This window comes from Schistocerca nitens, chromosome 8, assembly GCF_023898315.1.
Source record: "Schistocerca nitens isolate TAMUIC-IGC-003100 chromosome 8, iqSchNite1.1, whole genome shotgun sequence".
Taxonomy (NCBI): domain Eukaryota; kingdom Metazoa; phylum Arthropoda; class Insecta; order Orthoptera; family Acrididae; genus Schistocerca; species Schistocerca nitens.
Genome location: NC_064621.1, coordinates 492,320,018 through 492,341,056, shown reverse-complemented (window position 1 = coordinate 492,341,056; position 21,039 = coordinate 492,320,018).

The window sequence follows — 21,039 nt, the reverse complement described above, 5'->3', positions numbered from 1 at the left end:
ATGTGTACATCTGCACAGAAGAGGAAGGTCATGGCCTGTATTGGCAGAACTATATACTTATACGGATATGGTGTTTGTTCGTTCGGACATGTCACTTCATTTGTGATACGAGGAGACATTTTATCCCTAACTGTATTCTTTCTCCAATCGTGCAATGTCCGTTGATCGTGTAATACTTCTTCAAAATCAGAACTTAACCGCCCTTTCGTCACAGGATTTCATAATTGAAGACTCACTCATTCTGGGCTGCCTCGGGCTTCAGCTTGACACTCTAAATGAACTAATAGCCCAAAAGCCACAAAACATCCACGGCCTGTTGTAACGCTTCAGTCTGTAAGATAATTAAGCCTTTGAGGAAGCAGAGACTGTGACTCGTAACTTATCAAACGGTTCTGGTACTACCTGAATCCTTTCTTGATTCCTAAAAGAGGAATTGTACACGAGGTGACAGAAGTCATTGGGATTGTGCACGCACACATAGATGGCGGCAGTACCGCTTACATAAGGTAGAAAAGGGCAGTGCATTGGCGGAGATGTCATTCATTCTCAGATGATTCAAGTGAAATAACATCCGACGTGATTGTGGCCTCACGGCGGAGATTGACAGACTTTGAATTGGAGTTGTAGCTAGAAGCATGGGACAGTCCATTTTGGAAATCGTTAGGGAATTAAATATTCCGACATCCACTGTGTCAAGAGAGTGCCAAGAATACCCTATTAAGGTATACAGTGGCCAACAACCTTCACTAAACGACCGACAGCAGCAGCGTTTGCTTAGAGTTGTCAGCGTTAAAAGAGAAACAATATTGCGTGAAATAATCGCATAAATCAATGTGGGGCATACGACGAACGTATGCCTTTGGGCAGCGTGACAAAAGTTGGCGTTAATGGGCTGTGGAAGAAGACAACCGATGAGAGTGCCTTTATTAACAGCATGACATCGCCTGTACTGACTCTCCTGGGCTCGTGACGATATTGGTTGGATCCTTGATGGTGGCTTAGTCAGATGAGTCATGATTTCAGTAATGAGTAAGAACTGATGGTAGAATTCGAGTGTGGCGCACCTCTAAAGAAGCCGTGGATCCAACGCGTCAACAAGTAACTGTGTAAGCTGATGGTGGCTCCATAACGTTGTGATCTGTGTTTACATGGAAAGGACTGGGTCTTCTTGTCCAGGTGAACCGATCATTGACTGGAAATGGTTATTTTCGGCTACAGGGAGACCATTTGCAGCCATGGACTTCATGTACCCACACAGTGAGGGAATTTTTATGGAAGACAATGCGCCATGTCACACAGCCACAATTGTTGGCGACTGGTTTGAAGAACCTTATGGGAGTTCGAGCGAATGATCTGGCTACGCAAGTCGTCCGACATGAGACATAAACGAGAGGTCAGTTCGTGTACTAAATCCTGCGTTGGCAACACTGTCGCAATTATGGACGACTATAGTGGCAGCATGGTTCAGTTTCTCTGTGGGGGACTTCAAACGACTTCTTGAATCCACGTCACATCGAGCGGCTGCACTATTCCGGAGAGCAGGAGGTCCGAGACGATATTAGGAGCTATCCCATGACTTTTGTCACCTCACTGTAGCCTTCGCTTGTTCCACGAGTTGGATCAGGTTGTTCAGTCACAATACCTTTCTCCTGCCACACCATGGTATTAAGATTCATGGCCTGGTTGAGGAGCAGTTAGTTCTAGAGTGACCCTCTATTCCTTGCTGATCTCTAGATGTTTTACAGCAAGAGGTGTATTAAGCCACTGTGTAATATGGGTCCGAATCCTGTCAATCTGAGTACACGAAAACCTCCTATTTTGCAAAATTTCCACATTATCATGCGCACAAGAAAGAGGGGCAACGCAGTACGATAAAGTTGGACTTACGTCTCCAATACACTCCAGAGTCAGCTGTATCGAACTCTCCAGTGCGCTAAGTAACCAGTCAGTAAGCTCTGTCAACGACCATCAGTCGGTTACCTTCTTATTTTCAACTCATAAGCCAACTGCCCCTGTTTTAAATAATTTAATCCCAGATGTCCTCGTACCACCCTGAGCCAAATTTCGGATAACTGTAACATAATGTTGGTACAGACTTGCTAGAAACGTAACTGTATGTACTTAACAGTTGCTTACTACCTAAACTGTGAATGACGCTAAACTACTACCACGTAGAACAGACTACCATTGAAATGAAGCTAGCAAAGGTAGATCACAAGCGTTAGCACCCAAGGCTATGGAGTGGAAGTTTTAGCCAAGAAACAGCAACATCATTCACAGTTTCCATCGTGACACAAATTTGTTTATACAGCTTTTATCACTTACTAAATGGACAAGAATTAAAAAAACATCTTGCTTTTAAAATGGTTAAGGAACAATAACAGTCGTACGGACTTACCTCACACAATTTAACAAACTTGTCCATAATACACAATTTCGATACTGATTATTGAGCAACGGTTTAACCAGTATTAAAATTGACGACAATTTTAGCAGTAACACCAATTCCAAGCAAGGTAAAATATCTTCCACAAGGCTACATCATTCACAGAATTTCTAATTATTCAGCATAACTTACACCACATGAAATCTCTCCAGAATTATTCAAACAAGTTACTGTTTAAGAGAAATGCGCCGCAGTGACCACTACACTATTAGCTATCAATCGCTGCTTAGTGAACATGAAGGTACACCCAGCACAGTACTAGTAAATTAAACTTTTGTGCATTGAAAGAAATCCGAATCCGAGTTCACCAAAATTACTAGTTACTATGGGCAACTTACCGAACGTGAAGATTTTTTCTCAACACTTAAAGTTGGTATTTAAGAAAAATGGGCCGCCACATCCACTAGGACACTAACTGCTAACGGTAATCACCTTTTGATGTAGATGAGCAACAGAAATACAACAATTTTTAAATGAACACACCACCATTTGACTGTATTGCTGTTTATTTAATTACGACCAGAGTTCGGCCTGTGATATATGTTAAGGACATAAACACAGTCACTTGAAACTTTCATAAAAGGCTGAAACCTGGGTTGTAAATAAATAAACAACAAAACAATGAAGTGGCCGTGCGGTCTTTAAAAAAATAGTAATCGTGAGTTGACGAACATGGAAATCTGCACATAAAAAATAAAAATCGAATTTCAGGAAAATGCGCAACGGTTTTGAATGGAATAGTTGATTCATACCAAATTAAAATGAAATTCTATTTGGTAAAAATTTAAATGATAGCTGAATTTAAGAAACGTGTGCCACAGAGGTCACTAGAATATTTTATTCATAACAGTTTGAATGAAAATTTTATTTAAGGAAAAGCGCTACAACGGTCACTAGAGTAGGTTGTTAATAAAAATTTAAATGAAATTAGTATGTGAGGAAAACACGCCACAGTTCTCGACTGACCATTAACTAAGCGTGACCTGCACAACACAAAATAAGTCCCAAATTCTCTCATCATACAATGACTCACCAAATTCAGGAAAATTTTGGAAATTTGTGGTAGGTTCCTTTGGGACCAAACTGCTGAGGTCATCGGTCCCTAGGCTTACACACTACGTAATCTAACTTATACTAATTTACGCTAAGGAAAACACACATACCCATACCCGAGGGAGGACTCGAACCTCTGACGGGAGGAGCCGCGTGAACCGTGACAAGGAGCCCAATACCGCGCGGCTGCCCCGCGCGGCTCCAAATTCAGGGACTGGAATTGTTCACAGAAGATCTCTACAAGTTCTGGACGGAAGGAGACAACTAGAAGGCTGTCGCTCCTGCCGGAGGTAATATCGGCGTCCCAAAACCGTATACCAACACGAAGGCCCCAAGAGACCGATCACTGCTCGGTCGTTCCCTCGGCTGGTCACCCGCAATGTGCCGCGTCGGCTGTCTGGAAGAGGCCTAGTTTCACAGCGCGGAGCCCGCACTATCTCCAACGGCTTCACTAACCCCGCTACCATTCTCGAACGACTCCCATGTCATGGCCAGCTGAACTTCGATCGCGAACTATATCAAATCGAGCGCTACGGCCCATATAACGCTGTTAATGAAAACCACTGGCATTTGTATTATGAAATCATCGTCCTAGGATGTACACAAATACCTGCAAAATAGTTTTCGGAGTCTGAATTATATGTCAAATCAAGAGAAGTGGGAGTCATCCTCAGACTCGCTCCTACTAACACAACAGAGGTCGGCCGGAGTCGCTTGAGTCTGGAGCCGCACGACCGCTACGGTCGCAGGTTGGAATCGTGCCTCGGGCATGGATGTGTGTGATGTCCTTAGGTTAGTTAGGTTCAAGTTGTTCTACGTTCTAGAGGACTGATGACCTCAGATGTTACGTCCCATAGTCCTCAGAGCCATTTGAACACAACAGTGTCTGGTTCGTGTGATAACGTTAGTCATTCCGTTTTTAATTCAAAGGTCGCATACTTCTAACATGTTGCATATTATTGTCAAGTCTCATTATACTTTTATCATTATTATTTCTTTACTTTCTCAGACGTTAAGTCTGGTTGAGAATGGAAAGTGACGCGGACCTTGATATAGCGTCATTTCCTTTTAACTGTACGGTATGTGTTATATTGCATTTAGGAACTTTCGGCTAATTGAACATGTATCAATAATTACGGATTTCTGTAGTTGTATATATGTGTTTGGATGTAGCTGTATTGCATTGATGTACTGGTGGATATTGTCTGGTATGACTCCTGTAGTTGATACTATAATTGGTATCATGTCAACTTTATCCTGATGCCACATGTCTTTGACTTCCTCAGCCAGTTGGATGTATTTTTCAATTTTTTCTCCTGTTTTCTTTCGTATATTTGTTGTATTGGGTATGGATATTTCGATTAGTTGTGTTAATTTCTTCTTTTTATTGGTGAGTATGATGTCAGGTTTGTTATGTGGCGTTGTTTTATCTGTTATAATGGTTCTGTTCCAGTATAATTTGTATTCATCATTCTCCAGTACATTTTGTGGTGCATACTTGTATGTAGGAACTTGTTGTTTTAAAAGTTTATGTTGTAAGGCAAGCTGTTGATGTATTATTTTTGCGACATTGTCATGTCTTCTGGGGTATTCTGTATTTGCTAGTATTGTACATACACTTGTGATGTGATCTACTGTTTCTATTTGTTGTTTACAAAGTCTGCATTTATCTGTTGTGGTATTGGGATCTTTAATAATATGCTTGCTGTAATACCTGGTGTTTATTGTTTGATCCTGTATTGCAATCATGAATCCTTCTGTCTCACTGTATATATTGCCTTTTCTTAGCCATGTGTTGGATGCGTCTTGATCGATGTGTGGCTGTGTTAGATGATACGGGTGCTTGCCGTGAAGTGTTTTCTTTTTCCAATTTACTTTCTTCGTATCTGTTGATGTTATGTGGTCTAAAGGGTTGTAGAAGTGGTTATGAAATTGTAGTGGTGTAGCCGATGTATTTATATGAGTGATTGCTTTGTGTATTTTGCTAGTTTCTGCTCGTTCTATAAAGAATTTTCTTAAATTGTCTACCTGTCCATAATGTAGGTTTTTTATATCGATAAATCCCCTTCCTCCTTCCTTTCTGCTTAATGTGAATCTTTCTGTTGCTGAATGTATGTGATGTATTCTATATTTATGGCATTGTGATCGTGTAAGTGTATTGAGTGCTTCTAGGTCTGTGTTACTCCATTTCACTACTCCAAATGAGTAGGTCAATATTGGTATGGCATAAGTATTTATAGCTTTGGTCTTGTTTCTTGCTGTCAATTCTGTTTTCAGTATTTTTGTTAGTCTTTGTCTATATTTTTCTTTTAGTTCTTCTTTTATTATTATTATTTCTTTACTTTCTCAGACGTTAAGTCTGGTTGAGAATGGAAAGTGACGCGGACCTTGATCAAGCGTCACTTCCTATTACCTGTACGGTATGTGTTATATTGCATTTAGGAACTTTCGGGTAATTGAACATGTATCAATAATTACGGATTTCTGTAGTTCTATATATATATGTTTGGATGTAGCTGTATTGCATTGATGTACTGGTGGATATTGTGTGGTATGACTCCTGTAGTTGATAGTATAATTGGTATAATGTCAACTTTATCCTGATGCCACATGTCCTTGACTTCCTCAGCCAGTTGGATGTATTTTTCAATTTTTTCTCCTGTTTTCTTTTGTATATTTGTTGTATTGGGTATGGATATTTCGATTAGTTGTGTTAATTTCTTCTTTTTATTGGTGAGTATGATGTCAGGTTTGTTATGTGGCGTTGTTTTATCTGTTATAATGGTTCTGTTCCAGTATAATTTGTATTAATCATTCTCCAGTACATTTTGTGGTGCATACTTGTATGTAGGAACTTGTTGTTTTAAAAGTTTATGTTGTAAGGCAAGCTGTTGATGTATTATTTTTGCGACATTGTCATGTCTTCTGGGGTATTCTGTATTTGCTAGTATTGTACATCCGCTTGTGATGTGATCTACTGTTTCTATTTGTTGTTTACAAAGTCTGCATTTATCTGTTGTGGTATTGGGATCTTTAATTTATTATTATTATTATTATTATTATTATTATTATTATTATTATTATTATTATTATTTTGAGTCATCACTCTTCTAACTGGTTTGATGCAGCCCGCTAAGAATTCCCTTCCTGTGCCAACCTCTTGAAATCAGAGTAGCATTTGCAACCTAGGTCCTCAGTTATTTCCGATGACTGCCTTCCTTTACAGTTTTCAGTCTCTACATCCCCCTCTAGTACGACGGAAGTTATTTGTTGGTATCTACACAGATGTACTACCGTCCTGTCCCTTTTCTTGTCAGTGATTTCCATATATTCCTTTCCCCTACGATTCACCCGAGAACCTCCTGATTCGTTGCTGTTCCAGTCCACCTAATTTTCAACCTTTTTGTGTGTCACCACATCTCAAATGCTTCGATTCTCTTCCGCTCCGGTTTTCCCACAATCCGTGTTTCACTACCAAGTAATGTTGTGCTCCAAACGTACTTTCCCACAAATTTCTTCATCAACTTAAGGACTATATTTGATAGTAGTAGTTTCTTTTAGCTAGGAATGCCTTTTTTTTTGGTAGTGCTAGTCTGCTTTCGCTGTCCTCCTTGCGCCGTCCGTCTTGGGTAATTTTGCTGCCAAGGCAGGAGAATTGCTTAAGTTCATCTGTTTCGTGATCACCAATCGTGATGTTAAGTTTCTCGCAGTTCTCATTTCTGCTATTTCTCATTACTTTAGATTTTCTTCCATTTACTCTCAATCCGTATTATGTACTCATTAACTTGTTCATTCCATTTAACACATCGTGGATTTCTTCTTCACTTTCAGTGAGGATAGCGATGTCGTCAGCGAATCTTATCACTGATATCCTCAACCTTGAATTATAGGTCCGTTCTTCAACTTTTATTTTATTTCCGCCATTGCTTCTTCGACGTGTAGGCTGAAAAGTACGGGTGAAAGACTACATCGCTAACTCATACTCTTTCTTGGTCTTCCACTCTTGGATTTTGTACATGTAGTAGTTAACCGTCATTCCCTATACTTTACCTCTCTTTTTATTAATTTTGGTTTGGCAATGTATGTGTTGCCTAAAATTTTACTGACACAATAATACGGTCAAGCAAATAATGTCTTCTGTAAAACATTTTACGTCATGGTAACAGGAGTTTTTACACATCTGTAGCAAAAACCACGAACGTATTAATTTTTTGTGAACACATGGTCAGTCAGGAGTAACGGAGCTGACGCAAAGCGATATGCGCGAAGCAAATATTTTTATTTTGAATGACTGACGAAGGAAGGAGTGGTTGGTTCATGCTTAGTCGCAGCTCGAATTTGTACCAATACATCACCCAACGTAGCTCGCTCAGTGTTGTGGGTAGTAACTACGGTATCGGGATTGAGTTCGAGGAACCTTCGACAGCGACAGTTACTTAGGCTAGTGAAGCTACACACTCCGATTTGGCACAAACGGTATTTTAAATGACCAAACTCTCATTCAGTAGCCACGTCTTAGCTAAGGACACCATTCACATTTCTTCTGACAAAAACACTTGTGTAGTGTAATGTGCAGGATATGGACCTCGTCATCCGTAAAGCTAAGAAGTTCTCCGCAGCGGTCGTCATTCGAACCTACTTACTGCCGCTGACCTGACCATGATTACAGAGCGGTATTCTTCACTCCACAAGCCCACAGGCGTTTTTGGTAGATGACCTGGCGACTTTGGAACGGCTGCACCAGATGCTACGTAGGTCAATGTCGCAATGTCATCCATCCATTCCTGGTTGCCAATTGATTCTACTGCGTCGAGGTAGCCTGTCATATCACTTTGACGTTTCACTTTCGGACAGTCTGTGCACTGTAAGATCCATCCTGTTGGGGACATGCAAACACACGTACAAATCTGGGTCACCGCCCTCTGAGCCATACCAGCAAGGGAAAAGAGCCTAGTATGAGATCTATGGCAGAGAAGGACGGTCTGAAATATTCGCTCTGCTTCGTGTTCTAAAGACAAAACGCTTTGACGAAACCAGGTTCTCAGTAGCCCGACCACAATGACAGCTGATCGGAGATTAGAACCATTAAGGTCCTCACTCACACAGGAAGAACGGACGATGGAAGTGTACATTAATATCACTGAGAGCCTCTTGAAGTACATCATCATTTGAGGGGCAGGTGCAGCTTGTACAGTGTCATCCTACACGACACATGCGCTATTACAGTAACTGCTAGCAACCTGGTCTTAAGAAGGATGGCCTTGTTCGGCAGTCACTCTTAACACCTTCCCTACTGTGGCCGTCCTTTCTATGGAGGCTGTAATATGTGAAATACGGTTGTCAGACTCGTTAAATGATTCTCTTGCAGGCACTATGCCGAAATTCTCAAATGTCATGAACCTATACCACTGCAGTGTGAGGGCCATTTTGTACGTAATGTTACGTCAGCCTTTTCTTGCAGCAGAGATTGCATAGGAGAGGATTTGCAGAAGGGAGTCGTCCTCCCCTTGATACTGTAGAATATCTCCTTAATTTTATTCAAAACGTTCAGATATTCTAAGCTAAATTATTTTCAATTTTCTGAAAAGGAATTGCCAAGGGTATATTTATTTATTTATTTATTTATGCATTTATTTTACCTGGCAAGATTAGGGCCTTCAGGCCCTCTCTTACACCTAACCAGGCATACTCAGATTCAACAAATTTCAGTTTCTACAGAACATTAAGGACATATTACATGTTATACAGTATTAATGTTAAGAAAAAAAATAGAGATTATAAACGTAGTACAATGATAATTATAACAATCAAAAATTAATTACAACAATCAAGAATAATAATAATAGTAATAATAATAATAATAATGACTATGTATATGAAAGTAAACATATTTTTCTTTTATGAATGTCAGTCCTATTGCTAGTTGGGAATTTTCTCGTTATATTCTTGCAGCTTGTGAGTTATTCTCATCAAGCAGAGACATAAGACGATAGAATGGGGTGAAAGAGATATAGAAGAGGTAGATAGGTTAGAGGAAGAGAAATAGAATGGTAAAATTCGAAGCTATGATATAGAGGAGAAAGAAAGAGATGAGAGGGGCCCAACAATGGTGGCTATACCGTCCCTAATATGTAAGTCTTGAGTTCACTCTTGAATGTTGAGTGGTTCCGGATAAGACGCAGATCACAGGGGAGCGCGTTCCATAGTCGTATGGCTGAGATGGAGAATGACATGGAGAAAGATTTTGTGTTATGTAAAGGTACAGCCAAGATGCTAGACGTATCCGATCTGGTATTGCGGTTGTGGAATGATGATAGGTGTTTAATGTGAGAAGATAAGTATTGGGGGCACCAGTGGCTAAGAAATCGATGAAGTAAGCACATCGTGTGGAGATCGCGTGCCTTATGTGGGCGTATCCAACCTAGCTGGGAGTATGAAGGACTGATATGATCATACAACCGTATATTGCATACGTATCTAACGCAAGCGTTCATCACTAGCTCGAGGCGTCTCGAATTTTCACTATTTGTGCCGTGTTGAACTACATCACAGTAGTAAAGATTAGGCAAGACTAGTGTTTGGACTAATTTTTGTTTAACATGGGTTGGAAATATTTTTCTAAATTTCTGAATTGCATGTAGGGAGGAGAGCGATTTCCGGCAAGCTGTAACTGTTTGTTCTTCCCAGTTTAGGTGTTCATCCAAGATTATTCCAAGGTCTTTTACTGTTTTTTGGTATGGTAGTTGGGTACCATTGAGGTGTATTTGAGGGACTGTTTCGTGAAAGTACCGACTGATTAACTTTGGATGAGATATAAGTATGACCTGGGATTTCTTGGGGTTTAGTTTCAGACCTAGGTTCTGTGCCCATCGAGAAACAGAGCAAAGATCTGCGTTCATACTCGCTACTGCGTCAGCAATGTTCTTGGGGCTTGCACTTATGTACAGTTGGATGTCGTCGGCATATAGATGGTAGTTGCAGGAGTGAATCACTGAAGAAATATCATTAATGTATTGTGAGAAGAGTAATGGACCAAGGACGGAGCCTTGGGGAACTCCAGAGCGCACGTTTTTCCATGATGACTTTTCCGACCCACAAATGACTTGATGACTTCTGTTTTTGAGGTAGCTGTCGAACCAGTGTATTGCGCTGTTTGAGAAATTCAGCTGCTTCATTTTAATTAGTAATATATCAAAGTCAACTGTATCAAAAGCCTTGCTATAGTCAAGCAGTGTTATGATGGTAGCTTCACGTCTGTCCATAGCATGTTTAATGTCATCAGTTACTTTGATTAATGCAGTTGCTGTACTATGGTGCTTTCGAAAGCCTGACTGATATTTGTCATGGATGTTATGAGTTTTGAGGTAATCCGTCAGCTGTTCATGGACGATGTATTCTAGGGCTTTAGATATTGCAGGTAGTATGCTGATCGGCCTGTAGTCACCTGGCGACTTAGGGTTGTCAGTCTTGGGTATAGGTTGAATTAAACTTTGCTTCCACTCAGTAGGATATGTACTACTGACAAGAGACAGGTTGAAGATGTCTGTGATAACTGGAGTAATAGTGTCTACGACGTTCTTGATCATGCCAATGCTCACTCCATCATTTCCTACTGCCTCGGAAGAGATTCTCGTAATTGCCTTATGTACTGTGCCGGTAGTGACATGTTTTAGGAAAAACTTGTCTCTCGAGAGATTGATATCTTGGGGCTGGTAATTTGTCCCTGCGTGGCAGTTTACAGCTGTTGAGAAGAAATCGTTTAATTCTTCTGCAGACGCTTGACAAACAGCGTCAGATCTTCGCTTCCCTATGCCGAAACTGCGCAGCTTTTTCCACAGTGCAGCAGGTTTTGATATGCCGCATACGACAGAGCGGGCATGTCTGATTTTGGCATTCCTCACGCTCTGCTTGGTTCTATTTCGGAGTTTCCTATAAGCTTCGTACGCCTCGGGAGTTGGGTTACGCTTGAAGGCCCTATGTGCAGCATCACGTTTATTCATTAACTGGCGTAATGCAGTGGTGAGCCACGGAGCGGGAGCTCTCTTTACCTTGACAGTGCATTGAGGAGCATGTTTGTCATACAGTGCAATGATTTTGCGACATAATTCCCGAATTTTTCCGTCTAAAGTCGGTTCATTGCTTATATCATACCAAGGGATGTCTGAGCAATCCTTTTGAAGAGCGTCATGGTTAAAATTTTTTAGGTTTCTGTAGGTTACCAGGTGAGATTTTTCTTTGGTAGTATGCACTGAGTAATTTAAGAATATCACGTCATGAGCAGAGAGTCCTGGAGCGGATGTCTGATTGGCGCGAATTATTTTATCTGGTCGCTTTGTTGCCATTATATCTATGAGTGTATGGCTGTGTGGCGTGTGATGAGTTGGGTCCAGCGGTGTTAAACTCATATCATTGGAGTGGAACAGTCTCCTTAGTTTTTCTGCAGAGGGAGATTTTAACTGTAAGTCGATGTTTGTGTCGCCCATAATGATTATGTGTTCATACAGTGTCACGAGCGAGGACAGGGCAGACTGAAAGGAGGACATAGCACCGACGTTTGGAGGTTTATGGATTACTCCAATTAGCAGTTTCTGATTTGATGTATTTATTTCGAAAAACAAGAACTCTGCTTCTCCTTCGCACTTTGCATCCGATGTGCATAGTATAGTAGGTCTCAGATCAGAGCGAACATAGGCACCCACACCACCCCCGCGTCGTGTTTCACGATCTGCCCTTAGGAGAGTGTAACCAGTGATTCGGATAGCGTCAGAAGAGATGTTTGGTTTCAACCAAGTTTCAGAGACGAGGATAATATGGAACAGCGATTGGCAGAACAGGTTACAGAACTCGTCGAAGTGAGCCGTTAGCGACTGAGCGTCCGCGTGGGCCACAAAGAGCCCGCCGCCGGAACCGGTCCGTCCCATTGTGGCCGCCTGTAGGACCGAGCGCGCTCCGTTTACCTGCTGGCCGGAAGAGGGACAAAAGCTGGATTTCGCGGGGGAAGACATATTTACAGGTGTGTCCAAGGTCGTGACTGACTCAAGCGTCTGTGGGCTAAAGGTGAAAGACAAGCTGGAGGTATCGGAGAAGGGAGCGAAAAGAAAGATGGAAAGTGGCAGTGGTGCTTACGAAAAAGATAATAGTAGTAGTAGTGGTAGTGACGAGGATGAAAATAATAGATATAGAAAGGCGGTTTTAAGGAGATTCCTGTTAATGGTGAATGTTAATTCCCGTTTGACTGACAATATGAATATACATGAGCACTTATGATACACAAATAAAGAAGCAATATCTATGTGAAACAATTGACTGATTTTAAACAGAGTACTTATGGTACTTATAGAATTAACGAAGCAATATTTACGTAAAAAAATGAAAAGAAAGAATACTAATTAACTTATATTAGACAGAGTACAATATGAGACTTTGTGTCTCGCGAGATTTCGCTCAGTCTTTCAGTTCGGACATGTTCGTCACCGTTTTCCTCCCTCCTTCCATCTTGACTACGATCCTGCCATCCTGGGTCCATACATTTTGAAGGCCGAACTGTGTGATCGCAGTGTTCAAAATTTTTAGTCTTTCGCGCGTCAGATCTTCCCTCAGGGTAACCCCACTCTTGGCGAGTTTTCTTTTCTGAGCAAACACTTCAGCTCTTTTCCGATATGACACAAATTTAATTATTATGGGCCTGGGTTTCATGGCACCTGGTATCGTGCGCCCAACACGGTGGCTTCTGTCAATATCGGCCACGTCGATTCGCACGCCAAGTTTTTCACGCACGAGGCTAATGACCAGGTCGTCGGTGTTTTCGCGATCGTTTGCAGCTACCCCGAACAAGCGCAAGCTGTTCCTTCGCTGATACTGCTCGATTTCATCGGTGGCCGCAGACAGTTTAGCTTCGAGGTCGGCGGCTTTTTTCTCTTGTGCGGCCAGGGACTTTTTAAGAGACTGGATTTCGGTGCTGTTGCGCCCGACAGACTCTTGCAGTTTGTCCATGACCGCGGCCGTCACAGAATCCGTGATGGATTGCACGATTACGTCTAGCGTGTCTTTGCTGTGCAGCGCCGCACTCACCTGGGACCGGACGAGCTCCCCGATGTCGGGAAGCGAGGCCTCACCTGCCGCCGGAGAACGGGCGCCCGCGCCGCCTGCGCCCCTGTAGCCTCGCCTGCTGCCGCTTACTCGTGCTCTTCCCATTTTTCACTCACTTATCATTTATCACTTGTGGTAATCAACGGAGAACAACACACCACGGCAAGTAACTCTTGTTTAGTCGGATGCACACGTTGTGGACTGCCGCACTTCTCTGTAACACCTTCAATGAGCGGAAAAACTCGCGAGCCAAAGAAACGCGCGTCACTCAGTGGCCGCCATCTTAGCTAACTTAGCTACCTTTATGCAAGGTGGTAACGTTTCGTGTATCTTATTACCACAGATCTTACGAAACTTGGTTTCAGTGAAGTATCTGAAATGACTAAAATTTACAACATTACCATTGTCAACCGGAAAATGTGTTCGATGAATTGTTCTCACGTTTATGGGCCGCAGGGTGTCCACATGTGTGCTTGAGTAGCGGTTTAAGTGGAGGATGGATGGTAGCTGTCTTGTTGTACACAAATTAAAATTCAGTGAAAGAATGACTACACTGCCGATAAAATACGTAATGACATATGTAGTGGACTGTTAAACTGTTAAGGCAGCCAGTCCACAGTGAAGTAGCCGAAAGGGCACGCGTCAACTCACGCCGTCTGGCGTTAAGTCTGGAACAGGATACGTGATGAATGTGATAAAGAAAAGAACGTAGCTACTAGAACACTTAACTTTTATATCGTCCTTTGGTATACATCATTCTTGATGATGCAAGTGAGACTCTTTAGATTCATGAAATAACTAATGGCGCCTTGCTAGGTCGTAGCCATGGACTTAGCTGAAGGCTATTCTAACTGTCTCTCGGCAAATGAGAGAAAGGCTTCGTACGTGTAGTCGCTAGCAATGTCGTCGTACAACTGGGGCGAGTGCTAGTACGTCTCTCGAGACCTGCCTTGTGGTGGCGCTCGGTCTGCGATCCTGACAGTGGCGACACGCGGGTCCGACATGTACTAATGGACCGCGGCCGATTTAAGCTACCACCTAGCAAGTGTGGTGTCTGGCGGTGACACCACAACATAAATGAAAGAAAACTGTTGAAAGAAGACCACTAATGTACCTTGACAAAATAATTACATTATTCAAGAATCACTACACCTCTCCCTACCTTTTATATCAATCGCAATTTAATTCTGGTCCAAATACGCACTTAACTTTTAAACTTGAAAGTGTTTCTTAATGACGACTACAACAATGCTCATTATTACGTACGAGTACATTCAACTGTTCTCATCGAAGAGAGAGCTAGTCCACTCCCTCTTGACGAAAACCTATGTTCATGGAATAACGCCGTCGCAGTCCAGAATGCGCCAGCTCTCTCCCTGCCGTAGTTCGTGAATGATAACAAGCTGAAAAGTGTTCTTATTGGAGCACAAAAAATGCGAACATATTCCTGTATATTTAAAAGACTCCAACTGAAAAGTGAAGTATCTCATTATACCTTCCTCAGCGCCTTTAAAATTTTCCCAAAAATTTTGTCATGCGAACATATTCGCGCTTTTTTAACGTGGAACTCAGACTTCCACAAGCTCCCCTAACTGTAACACCAAATCAATTTTTCATCGCTGTAAGTCACTCGTAGCCAGTTACCCTTTCTTACTCACTCAGTCAGGCCATTTCATTGTCATTATTCATTGCGTCTCTCTATAATTGTCTCCTGTGCCTTAGCCACAGTCCCCTTCATTCTGAAACAATACTATAGTCTCCTCTCGATGTCCCTCTCGATGTCTTTTACTGAAAATATCTCATACCTTTCTTGCTACTGACGCTGTATCTTCTCAGTCACCATCTCTCTATTCCTCACTGTTATTGTCATACAATTTGTATCTCAGTATCACGGGTGACACCCACTTCCGGTTTCTCTTTATTCGTCCCTCGGTGGCACCGTGTCCTTCACTCTTTTCCTAGCACTGTCAACTGTTTCCTACTGACATTGTGTCCCTCTCTATCTCTCACACTGCCATTGTCGTCTTCGATCTTTTTATAACACAATCTGGCCAATGCAGAGCAACTGCTTGATGCATTGCTTTCGACTGCATTATTGAATATTGGCAGCTTATTAAATCCACCGTTTACGAACTGGCAGTAGCTGAGACATGGTGTGGAAATTGTACCAAGGTTGGTAAATTTTTGCAACTGGTGCTTTTCTTAAATCAAAGGCTGTTAGTGCCATTGTGGATCTAACTGGTTTCTAGGACCTTCCCAATTCGGGCACGGTTTTCGGTCGGAAATTACGGAAAACAAAAAAATGCTCCAATGTGTGTGAAATCTTATGGGTCTTAACTGCGAATGTCAACAGTCCCTAAGCTTACACACTACTTAACCTAAATTATCGTAAGGACCAACACACACACACACACACACACCCATGCCCGAGGGAGAACTCGAACCTCCGCCTGGACCTGGAAAACATTGGACATGGAATTGTCATCCTTGGTTTACGTCTCAGAGGCTAAAAACTGGAATTTCGTTCAATTCATACAAATAATGATCATACCATAGCAAATTTCAACTCAGTGTACAGTGTGTGATGTTCATTAGTGGAGACACAGGATCCATTTCAGAAACAACGAATAATATTTTCCCCACGGTGTCTGTCTGAAGCCGTAGGTTAGGTTAATATAAACTTAGAATGGTGGCCATTGTAGTCCTTCGGGATATAGGAAACAGTGTGGGACGCTCAGGATCAAGGCTGACCCTCAAGATGGACGAATGTGTGGATGTGACCCCCAGAGCGCCATGACGACAGCGATAGCAAGAGAACATGAAACACATTCTTAGTGAACAAGACAATTTAATGACACTGTATACCTTAAGAAAAATATTAGTACATGTAATCAGTTATACATAATCTGGTCTGTTCTGAATTCTGTTGGTTAGGAAGGGGTAGTTATAAGATAAGGTTCACTTAGAGTCAGAAATTTATTTCCAAGCTTGAATTGAGTATCTTCATAACTTTACTATCCTTAAGATATATCCCACTGGTGGATGAGAGTATCACACTGTCACTGAGTGTCTTTGTTTCAGACACAGTTGCGTCATATGAAACATGATATGTTAACGTACTATTTTCAACAAGGTGATAACAGTGAAGGCTACGTTAGCCGATTGTGGAGCTCCATTAAGGCGTATATAGCAGGGATCTCATTCATCTGTGCCCAAAAATATACACTCCTGGAAATTGAAATAAGAACACCGTGAATTCATTGTCCCAGGAAGGGGAAACTTTATTGACACATTCCTGGGGTCAGATACATCACATGATCACACTGACAGAACCACAGGCACATAGACACAGGCAACAGAGCATGCACAATGTCGGCACTAGTACAGTGTATATCCACCTTTCGCAGCAATGCAGGCTGCTATTCTCCCATGGAGACGATCGTAGAGATGCTGGATGTAGTCCTGTGGATCGGCTTGCCATGCCATTTCCACCTGGCGCCTCAGTTGGACCAGCGTTCGTGCTGGACGTGCAGACCGCGTGAGACGACGCTTCATCCAGTCCCAAACATGCTCAATGGGGGACAGATCCGGAGATCTTGCTGGCCAGGGTAGTTGACTTACACCTTATAGAGCACGTTGGGTGGCACGGGATACATGCGGACGTGCATTGTCCTGTTGGAACAGCAAGTTCCCTTGCCGGTCGAGGAATGGTAGAACGATGGGTTCGATGATGGTTTGGAAGTACCGTGCACTATTCAGTGTCCCCTCGACGATCACTAGTGGTGTACGGCCAGTGTAGGAGATCGCTCCCCACACCATGATGCCGGGTGTTGGCCCTGTGTGCCTCGGTCGTATGCAGTCCTGATTGTGGTGCTCACCTGCACAGCGCCAAACACGCATACGACCATCATTGGCACCAAGGTAGAAGCGACTCTCATCGCCGAAGACGACACGTCTCCATTCGTCCCTCCATTCACGCCTGTCGCGACACCACTGGAGGCGGGCTGCACGATGTTGGGGCGTGAGCGGAAGACGGCCTAACGGTGTGCGGGACCGTAGCCCAGCTTCATGGAGACGGTTGCGAATGGTCCTCGCCGATACCCCAGGAGCAACAGTGTCCCTAATTTGCTGGGAAGTGGCGGTGCGGTCCCCTACGGCACTGCGTAGGATCCTACGGTCTTGGCGTGCATCCGTGCGTCGCTGCGGTCCGGTCCCATGTCGACGGGCACGTGCACCTTCCGCCGACCACTGGCGACAACATCGATGTACTGTGGAGACCTCACGCCCCACGTGTTGAGCAATTCGGCGGTACGTCCACCCGGCCTCCCGCATGCCCACTATACGCCCTCGCTCAAAGTCCAACTGCACATACGGTTCACGTCCACGCTGTCGCGGCATGCTACCAGTGTTAAAGACTGCGATGGAGCTCCGGATGCCACGGCAAACTGGCTGACACTGACGGCGGCGGTGCACAAATGCTACGCAGCTAGCGCCATTCGACGGCTAACACCGCGGTTCCTGGTGTGTCCGCTGTGCCGTGCGTGTGATCATTGCTTGTACAGCCCTCTCGCAGTGTCCGGAGCAAGTATGGTGGGTCTGACGCACCGGTGTCAGTGTGCTCTTTTTTCCATTTCCAGGAGTGTATTTATCCACATCTTGAGATAATGGCTTGTTTCACTTCTTACAGGACATTCTCTATCAACTTCAGTTGAAGTTCATTGTTTAATATGGACTTCTCAAGTATCAGAGATCCTCAAATCCTTTCTTTTGAGTCGCCAGTCTTCTGAATAGTTTCTTGATGCCCGCCTCGAATTCCTTTCCTGTGTCAAGCTCTTCATCTCAGAGTAACACTTGCCATTATTTCCCGGACATATTCCGTTGTGTTGGCTGAAGAGCCAACACAGTGTTACGAGTAGAGGCCGAAATGCACACGTTTTAGCTCACGCATGCTGGCGTGAGGAGGGAAGAACTATACTGACGTGAGGTCCAGAACATGACATGGAATTAGAATTCAGAAAGCTGACGTAATTAGTTTCATACTTAACTTTAATCCATTAATGATGAACGTCGCTCTTGACGGTACATGATTCACAATATTCTCTGTTCAGAATACAGTCAGTAACTCAATATGGCGCCTTGCTAGGTCGTAGCAAATGACGTAGCTGAAGGCCATGCTAAACTTTCGTCTCTGCAATTGAGAGCCTCTGTAGACAGTGAACCATCGCTAGCAAAGTCGACTGTACAACTGGGGCGAGTGCTAGGGAGTCTCTCTAGACCTGCCATGTGGCGGTGCTAGGTCTGCAATCACTGATAGTGGCGACATGCGGGTCCGACGTATACTAACGGACCGCGGCCGATTTAAAGGCTACCACCTAGCAAGTGTTGTGTCTGGCGGTGACACCACATTCCTCCCCCGCAAATCGGCGGACGGTTGTGGTATAAGGCCTCCGCCCGCCGTGGGCAGGACCCCATGTTGACGTATGCGACGAGGTGGGGAGCCTAACAACAGGCGAGGCTGTGCCACCCGCGCTCTGCCATTCGGACCGCGGGGAGCTAGGGAATGCCTGAAAACCTACTCCAGGGTGCACGCCAACATGCGGTGTATGCGCCCGTAGATATACAGGAGGGGCCGATGTGTCGACCTCCATCGGGCCGGGGCACCCGACGGGCGAAGACAACATATGGTCCGGAGTGGGCAAGAGTTCCATTTCGGAGGACAACTGGTCACGGGAAGCCATCGGCGGCGCGTGACACAGGGAGGCGCCCGGCGGTTCCAGCGACACGTCCACTGCAGGCGTCGCTTGCGGGAGAACAGGCGGAGTCTGCGTCGTCGTCGTCGTCGGCGGCGGCGTCGCGTAGCCATGGGGCAAAATGGAAGGCAGCGTCGGTAACACCTGGGGCTGAGGCGAAACAGTAGATGGGTCCCCGGAGCGCTGACCGGACGGCACCGTCGCTGAAAGCAGACGGCGAGCGGCAGAACCCAGGCGACGACAGAGGCGCAGTTGAGTGAGATGCCGGCGCACTGCACCAGAGGCCCCCAAAACCAGATACATAGCGCGGCCGAGGCAGCGAAGAATGCGCCCTTCGAGCCAACGCCGTGAACCTCGATAGTGGCGGTAGTATACAACGTCGCCTGGGGCAAAAGCAGGTGTCTGCCGTTGCACAGGAACCTGATGCGACGGATGTAGTAAAGACATCAAGGTTCGATGATGGCGACTGTGGAGCCACTCAGCCGGCGAGCGACTATCTCGGGACTGAGAGCGATACGAGGACAAAAGAGCAATAACATCTGTGACTTGAAAGTCCTGACCAATCGTTCAGCGGCACCGTTTAACTATGGCGAAATCGGCTCGGATGTCAGATGTTGAATACCATTGGCCTTGCAGAATGACTGAAATTCTGCGGACATGAATTGTGGGCCATTGTCGGAAACAATTGTCTGTGGAAGACCTTCAATGCAAAAGATAGCAGATAACGCTTGGATGGTGGCAGGTGATGTCGTAGAAAACATCCGGACAACAAAAGGAAAATTACTGAACGAATCTACCACAACCAACCATCGAGCATTCCAGAATGGACCAGCAGAATCGATGTATAAGCGTTGCCAAGGGAAAGTGCCTTTTGGCCATTCAAAGAATTTCCGCGGTGGTGCTGATTGTTGGTCGGCGCACACCATGCAATAAGAGCACATAGTCGTAATCGCGGCATCGATTCCGAACGAAGTACAGTGCTGACGAGCAAGTTGTTTCGTTCTCACCATAGCCCAGTGTCCCTGAAGGTGAAGCTTTAAGGCAGAGGACTGTAACGAACGTGGGACGATGACCTTGGACTGATCATTATCAGAACGCAACAGCAAAACACCACGTCGAACAAAAAGTCTCTCCTTTTGACGAAAAAATCGGCGAACCAACGGGTCCCCGATCCGTGACTTTGACAAGGGCCATTGTGTAGCAACAAAACGCAGAACGGTAGCAAGGACTGGGTCGGCAGTTGTGGCTGTAGCTACACGACGAAAATCAATTGGAAACGATTCGACTACGTTATCGGTTTCCGAATCAATGAACATGCCAGCAAGTTCGGAGGAATCGAATGCCCTATCCTCAGCAACAGGCAAGCTGGACAACGCATCAGCGTTTCCGTGCTTAGCAGTGGACCGATACAAGATATCGTAGCGGTACTGCGAGAGGAAAATAGCGAAAGAATTTCTGCGCTGTATGTGGCGGTACAGGCTTCTTCGGATGAAAAAGCGATGTCAAAGGTTTGTGGTCTGTGGTTATGGTAAAGTGACGACCATACAAGAAGTCATGAAACTTTGTGAGACCAAATATGAGAGCCAATGCTTATTTCTAGATCTGTGAATAATGTCTTTGCGCAGACGAGAGCAATTTGGATGAAAAGGCAATAGGGCGATCGTGTGAGCTATTTTTGTGCGCAAGCACAGCACCAATCCC